Source organism: Pieris rapae, chromosome 15 (assembly GCF_905147795.1).
Source record: "Pieris rapae chromosome 15, ilPieRapa1.1, whole genome shotgun sequence".
Classification (NCBI taxonomy): Eukaryota; Metazoa; Arthropoda; class Insecta; order Lepidoptera; family Pieridae; genus Pieris; species Pieris rapae.
The window spans coordinates 8,777,558-8,786,421 of NC_059523.1; the positions used below are offsets into that span (position 1 = coordinate 8,777,558).

The following is an 8,864-nucleotide window of genomic DNA, read 5'->3' on the forward strand; positions in this document are numbered from 1 at the left end:
ATATAATGAACGTTAAAATATATAGTTTAATTTTTTGTTAGGAAGAATTTTCCGACTTTTTTAAAACGTCTATTAATAAAACTTCATCCGTAATGACTCCCATAAAATCAATACATTTTTGACGTACGGGAGTCAGTACTTAGCATAAGTATCGTTTCGTTTTCGAATCTCACTCTATGAATCAGATACATGCAGGCGATAATATCTAACATTAATACCATACAAATTTACACTTGTATTGCTGATGGGTTAGCGTAGTAGCGGAAAGCGTAGCAGAAGAAGAACAATGTTACGTCATTATAGTTTGACAGTAATCATGTAATTTTTTATTAACAAAGGCTTGTCAACGCTCCGCAGATACATTGGTAGGTGTATAACGATAAATAAACTACATAATGAGATTAAGAGCCTGTTTCACAATGTATGGCTAAAGTGTCAAATAGCTATGCAACACATAAATTATTCGAAAGATAAAAGTTCCAAATAAGATACTTCGAATTTCATGACGTATAGCGCTATCTGACAGTCGTGAAACGCAAAAATACTATTTATCCTACCAATAAGTAATAAATAGCTTATTTGGAACTTATCCGGACATTGTGAAACAGGCCCTTAATGTGAAAAAATATACACTAGATTTACTATCGCCTGTGAATTAAATATGTATCGAAAACAGATTATCTAAAAACAAAACAATATGCGATGCAGGCTTGCAAGTGGGTGACCTATATCGAGGGGTCGATGTACGGGGCGCGGGTTGGAGGGAGCGGACAGAACCCGGCGACCCACTAAACTCACCTAGGATACATCGATCTAGGACATTATATAGGTAATTAATGTAACGCAATCCAACCAGTCAAAGGCTTTATTAAAAGTATAGATCGTATTTATAAGCAATGAAAGCTTTAGTACTGGCTTAGATTCATAAAAAAACATGAAAAATCAATATATCTCACATAATTATCTCTTTTCTTTAAAATGTCGTCAATTCCAGAAGATTTTTTTTAAGTTACAGGAGGCAAACGGGCAAGAGGCTCACCTGATGCTAAGTGACACCGCCGCTCATGTGCACTCGCACTGCCAGAAGGCTCGAAAGCGCGCTGCTGTCCTTTTATTACTTCAGTATGCAGCTGGTTTCACGTAGTGGTTGTGCGTGGCAGAAATTGCCTTAAGAATCGCTTAGTTGTGTAGCAGATAGGTGATAATTGGTAGAGATTTATTATTTCATGAATTATCTATGAATAAGGAATCGTGGAGTTTTAAAATAGAATTTTCTGTTATATTTTAAAACTCCACGATTCGACTTAAGTAATCCACTTTAAAAACAAAATTTTAAATGGAGACATTATAGTTTTAAAAGAACGCAAGAAAATAATGTTCAAATTAAATGGGGGCAGTTGTGACTCAAAATTAACGCAGCCTGTTAAATAATTTAAGTTATTAGTTTTTTTCGTGAAAGTACTGCATAGGTTACCCTTTAAAACAGAATCGTCTTCTAAAATCATCACAATGCAAAATTGCATATCCAAGTCTCATAACCAATGAAGCACTTTCTTCACAGATGCATTCGATAGGAGAAATCCCTAGGATTGCGATGTCCCCCGCGCGTGTGCCGTGCCCCAATGACCTCGGAACCGTACGCACGTTTCACGTATTATCTAGTTTCATATTATCCAGTTGTTGAATTATGTCTGGATGACCACTCTATTGTTTATACCTCAGATTTTTCGAGTCTTAAAACGGAATCCGGGAGAGATTCAAAGAATTAGTGCTAAGACTCCGGAGAGAATTAAATACGTAAAACGACTATACGTCGTAATTACTTAGCAGTAAGTCGGGTCTAAATCCTACACTTAGGGTCTGTTTCAACATGTCCGGATAAGTTCCAAATATGCTATTTATTACTTATTGGTAGGATAGTGCTTGTTGCGTTTTACGACTGTCAGATAGCGCTATTCGTCATGAAACGCGAAGTTTTATCTTCCGAATAATTTATGTAGTCCGGTCAAATTAGACTAAAAAATAGGGGTAAGGTTACAATAATTCCCACTTGGCTGAATATTGGTAGGATTGTTCAATACACTATTATAAAGGAAATATGAAAAGTCTTCATTGATCCGGCACGTGCAAAAAAATGTACTCGGAGTCAAAGGTCACAAAAATGGGTTTTTCGAGATTTTCAGCAAAATGGTAAGTTTTATCATAAAATTAGTCTCAGACAAAAATTGTAGATCAGATCTTATTTATAAAAAATTTCTAAATCTTTTTTCCTAAGAGCCACCGTTTTTGAGATATAACGATTCAAGGCACTAATATCTATATATTTCATTTCTCTGTATCTCGTATACAGTACTAATCTGTGGAATTACTGGAGTGATTAAAAAAAACTTTAACAAAAATAATAGTGTGATGTGTGTGATAAATACCTAAACAGTAATGTTTCACGGTACCTAAATTGATTCATTTATTAGTTTCAGAAAAGATTTCAAATTTTCCAAAACCCAATACGCCCTTGAGCGAGCATGTCGATCGTGTTCATACGTCATTGTGAACTTTACCGCGTCTATTTTCGCCTGTGACGCGAGCGCACCGCTGATGGATTCATGCAGCGTAAAAAACGTGTGGGATTATTTATATTTCGGCATTGTATATGAAATATTACGCAAAACAATTGCTGATATACATGAAATTTCACACACATTAAACAAAACGCAACACACATCTTGCTAGATTTCAGTGGGAAAGTGTTAATTCCCCGATCGTATTGGCTGTTTCGCGGCTAATGCAGGATGACACTCCCTACTAGTTGGTATTCAAAATTGAAACACCTACTAAACGGCGCCGTTTAACTAGTGTCCTGAAAGATGATCAGCCAGTTGATCAAACAGCTAGGAAAATGAATTGGATCGATGCCGTTTCATTACTTGCCTAGCCTGTTGACTGTTAATTTAAATTTAATTCCCACTTTCCGCCACTCTCAAACTCGAAACGAAACTTCAAACTGTCAATATGGCGTCAGCAAACCATAACTTTAATAGTGTGAATCTGAGTCAATAAAAAAAAAAATATTTTCATGCCATATGTTTCATCTTTTTTATTTCTGCCAAATAATGACTATCCTACAACTGGACTAGGCATTAGCCAACCAGTTTATCTTGTAACAAACGCCACGGCTGAATGACTTTCTGGCCGTTAGTTAAACGCCGCCGTTTAGTTAAAAGTCTTGGGTGTTAATTGAACGACTAATTAATCTAGTTCGCTGCGACATAAATATAGAGACAATTCACGTTCAGAAAAAAAAAATAACCTGTTTTTTTTTCGCCCATTTTTTCCAAGTTTCCTATTCATAAAGACTACAATACTACTCGAATTAGTCCGGCCATCCTCGAGTTTTGAGCTTCGCGACATTTTCTGCGATTTTATTCATTTATATAGATTAGATCTTGTATCAGTTGAATTGTAGACGCGCTAACTAATATCAAAACCATGTTTTCTGTTAATCCTACAGCGCCGAAGTTGCGAACTACTATAGTGGATTTATAATTAGAAGTAAGGTAGCCTGAGAAATCGATATAATCACCTTTTCTGTTGAAGCTATTTCAGGTAGTAAAATAGATGAATCGACCCGCGGTTATATGCATCGCTTTGACAATGTGTTTCAAATTCAAATCAAATAAAATTATCTTTATTCATATAGGTAAACATGTACACTTATGAACGTCAAGAAAAACAAATGAAATTACCTAATTGTAAATTTACTTTTACAACCAGTTCGCAAGTCAAGGGCGTAGAGCGGGTAAGAAGAACTGGCAAGAAACTTTCCGCCACTCTTTTCAATCGACAAGTTTTTATACAAATTGTTTGAACTGGAGTAAATCAATCCCAAGGATTAGGATCATTTTAGTATTCGTCACATTTATAAAAGGTTTTATCATTTATGTATGAACCAACAATATCATGCAAAACAAATAACATTTTTATTCTCTTCAACAGCATTGCAATAAAGAGTATATAAACACAATGAACTATCAAAAGGATTTTGAAACAGTTTACCAATAGATAGTTACTAAAAAAAGATTTATATTTAATTCGATCTAGTGTTATCTAGAGCCGTCACAAAAATCTTTCAAAAACCAAATACAAACGTTAAAAACGCTGCGAGCGGAAAACAGTGTAAACAATACTTGCAGAGACAGCGTTCGAATAATAGTATTCGTTTAGTATTGATATATACCTGACGATAGTATCATAAAGTTAAAGATAGCTATGAGTATTAAATTATTTATACATTGTATATATAATTTAATGTAAAATTATTATAAGAGTGGCTAAACAGATAACAAATATATTTTGTAATGAATGGTCATGGACGCTAGTGTTCAATATTTAAATAATAAAGAACTTTTAAATTGTCTATTGACACTCTCGGAACTTTGAAAACGGTTTTGGTTTATTTAGATTTGGAATGGAAAACTAATGACTCTCTTTCATTACACTTAGTATGTGACAAAATGCACGTATATTTTTTTTATTAAGATATAGGTACTAATAACCTCATATTAATGCCTTAAATATATAAATTCAATAAAATCCTAAATCCTACGATCCCTATTATGTATTTATTTAAAAAATTACGCCGTAATGTACCACTGACATACGTATACACAGATTCAACTTTTCCAACATTCGTTTCTGTAGTCCAGTGGTAAATATAGAAGTACAACCAAAAATATGTCAGCCAAAACACAATGTGGGAAATTTTCTTTTGCCCACCACCAAAATGTCGATAGATAGAATTTCACTAATTTTTCTGTCATTTGTTTTGTTGTTAAGGGATGTCAATATACGTCGATAAATTATCTTGAATTTTTTACTATACCCAAGAAATACTCATATATACATCGCGAAACCCGCTGATTCCTGCTTCATTCCCATTCTACAAGAAACATATACATATATACCAACAAACCACATACTAATCACGATTCCCACCTTTAGCTCAACCCTGACATTGACTGGCGCCAGGAACATCTCAATGCAACGAATATCAATTTATAATGACGTCAGCCATTACTAATATGCAGTACCAGCGATGGCACAAGTCCAGAGGGCCTATTATATTGGTTTTCAAATTAAATCTAAAATCTTCCTGACCCGTATCATCATCCCGTTCATCTTATTTTAAATCAGTTTTTCCTATTGTGTTAATTAATTTAAGACTTATACGTAGAAAAAATTTAAATCGGAAATTGTAAATAAAATGTTATTTTAAATTCAATGTTTGTATCTATTGTATTATTATAGATAATATAGCTCGTGATTAACACTGACGTAACCATAAACATAATTAAGACGAAAGAAGATAATTCGTGACAATCGCACACAATTTATCGATAACTCAATCCATCATCACCCAACCCTTATATATATATATATATAAATATATATATATATATTTATTTTTTATTTAATTATAAGTAATCTAACAGCTTATACTTATTCATATTATAATACAAAATACTAAGACAATACAGAAAGCCAAAACAGATTACATAGATAACCAATTTATGTATAAAAAACAGAAAACAAGCAAGCGCATTAAAAGACAAAGATTCATTAAAAAAAACAAAAACAAACAAAAGAATAAAATTAAAAAACTGAAATTTGACATTTAAAAGCAACAAATAGTACTAAGAATTTAAAACTACTACTTAAAAAATCAGTTCTTCAATTCCGTTCCATCCGATAATTAAATTTTTTTTTACAGTTTTTAACCTTGGGCTACAACGCACAAACTGTGCGGGCCGTATAAAAAAATCTCATTAACGAAATCTCACCAGTGTCCAGGCCGATATTTTATTTTTATTTTTGAGACGATTTTTTTTATAACATAAGTACATAAATACATACAACCCTTAATTTTCACCCCTCTACAATTAACCCCTGTTTTTTATTCGTCAATTAAAAACTTATTACGTGCAATCTAAGGTTCACGTAGAAATTTCAGAAAATTGCAGAAAACCGAACAGTCTCTGTTGTAGCACAGAAAATGATCCATGTTGGTATGTACTAAAAAGGTAGGCTAAGTCAAATCACATTAAGTAGAAACGAAGTTCGTGGGGCAGCTAGTATATTAAATATATATTTGTTACTATTACAACAAAATCATTGTTATAGTAATGTATGAGATACAAGATTGCCGTTACTTACGCGATAGAGATATATCGTACAAAGATCAGTACAATATTTTGTTTATATAGCTGGGAGAGCCCTACTACCCACAAACACACTCGTTTTAGTACCCACCCCAGCCAGTCGGGTTACCGATTCGGAAAGGTGTCATGAAAATTCGCTAAAAAAATCAGCTTCAACGATTCCCTAGAAGTCATAATCAAACAAATCCAAATTGTTTTACGGGAAGTAGCTGTAATTTTCCTGTGTTTAAATCATTGACGTCTTATGCGCATAACATTCGCTTTCAAGCCCACGTTAAAATTAACATTTACGTACGTCCATTCATACAACGTTTTAGATAAACCTAACAGCTATAAAAAAACTATAAATTCGACTTACAAACGAATTTATAGCCGCCGCCATCAGATAATTTCGAAGTCCAGTATAGAGATGTAAGATTCATGTTTGTAATGATTAAACTAAAAACTACTTCAAAAAAAAAAATTCTTAAACAATTAAAATTTGTTACTTAGATTATTATTGGTAGTATAGACTACATTCGAAAATAAACTTTAGTTATAAATATAACAGCCCTTCAGGCATTCTAAAGATCTATATATGTAACTATAGTACTACATCCATCATTATAGTTTATTAAATCTAAAAATGTATTTAAATGTAACTTTTCAAAGTTCAGGTTGTTCGAACAAGTTCCCTAAGAAAATAAATGTTGTTTCTGAAATTCTTATATTAAGTCATGTAACCTTGACATAGTAATTTATTTTACTGGTGTTTAATACTGTCTTTTTTCAGCACATTGTTATTCATCTTTCTTTATTTTAACCATCCTACAATTACTATATACATGGCTGAGTAGTATGCTGGCAATGAAGCCAATACACACTTGGTCACTTATTTATTGCAAATATTTTAAATCTTGTTGTAAACTTACTTCTTAATATGTAATATAAATAGAAAAACTGCATATTATAAAGCTTTATACTTAAACCTGTTAAAATTCCTACCTTTTTTGATACCTAAAACACACAAATTCATGGTTTTTCCTTTTTTTGTCTTATCAAAGACTCAAAATACTTTATAATTAGTTAATAAAATTAGTTTATATATAGATAATAAAAGTATATTTAGTAAGATATAGTTGAGTGTGTATAAAACAACAAAGGAAATACTAAAATCTAAGAAAACACTAACAATGAGTTACTCTCATACTGTAGACTAGTTTACCGTTTTACATCACCGTTCATATACAATATAGTCCATTAAATTCTCACCTAAGTATGAATCAACCCACAATCAACCCCATTGTGAGTGATTTGACCTTGACATTATTACCTATAGCTTCCAACTAAACATGAATAATGGCCACATTTGAAAGGATAAACTTAATATGATTTTAATGGTTTTATTACAAGTTTACAGTAGGATGTTGTTTAAAAGTGCTCACTTATGTCCTAAGATCGTCTAAGACAGACAAATGGTGACATATTTCTGTCACTAATTTTTAAAGCAACTCTGATCAGCCTTCAGTGGAAGCTGAAGAAAAAAATAATTATACAGTAGAGAAGTAAACCCACTGGGCAGTGTGTCATGTGTACATAACTAAATACCACCAAACATATTTTCTATGAAAAAATACATATTACATACAATTTTTTTAGTCATTGTACATTGTACATCATTACAGCTCTGAACAAAAATATTACTTTACTAATACTTTGCACATTGTTTTCTCAAATGTAACTGTATAAAGGTATGTAAAATTAGTGTACTATATAAAAATGTGATAAAAGCATAAATTAAACTAATGAGCTCATGCCTTTTTAATTAACTAACTAATGAGAATGGCTTAGTTAGCTAGTTTATTATTGAATGATAATTGATAAATACATTTTTACTATAAGACGTCATGGATAACTATGATGGTAGCACAAAGATCCTATTTTGTTTAGTAATAAAATTACACTTACTGATGAACACACTGAAATGTAACAATTCAAAATAAAAACCTAAAACTTTACCAATATATAAATAATTTAAGTTTTATTAAAAAAAACTAAAGTAGATTTTAGGAAAACCAATGCAAATAAAATTGTGTGCATAATGTAGGTATTGTAATTATATCTACCACCAAACAAAATTTCGTCGCTATTTACCAGTTGTGAGTACAAACAATTTATTTCAATTATTTTAGAATATATTTAAACTTATAAAATACGAAAGCTGATAATGCTATCAATATTTAATTAGACTGAACTTTAAAATAATTTATAAATAATAAAAGAGTACTTACGCAATTTGAGCGCCTTTCTGACGATATAGCACTCAGGTATAATTTTAGACCAAATTTGTGTCCAAAATAGAAAACTAACTACCAAACACCACAGAAAATCGAGTCACATTATGTCAATGCTACACTTTGAAAGAAAAAACAGTAAAATTCCATTATGAACACAATTTGGGAAAAATTTAAGGAAAACCTCAGAATTTTTTTGTTTAAGAAATTTAAAACCAAAACACAACCAAGACTTTTTTAAAACTGAATGGTTTTAGTCCGCGGCAGAGGCACACACATGCCCCCGGCTACAAAGTTTAAGGTTTCTTTGCAATTTCCACAAAATCAAAACGTTTTCATGGTTTCACAAAATAAAATTAAGTGAAATGTGAATGAA

General features: G+C 31.8%; 1 protein-coding gene across 2 annotated transcripts in view; it reads right to left on the reverse strand.

Moving 5' to 3' along the window:
• LOC110997653 (cAMP-regulated phosphoprotein 21) overlaps nt 1-8,864 on the reverse strand; it is a 42,115-nt gene extending 33,251 nt beyond the window's left edge. For both annotated transcript variants that reach the window (XM_045631250.1, XM_045631249.1), the window contains exon 1: nt 8,486-8,864. The gene's annotated coding sequence lies outside the window, so the exon portion shown is untranslated. The remainder of the gene's footprint in view (nt 1-8,485) is intronic.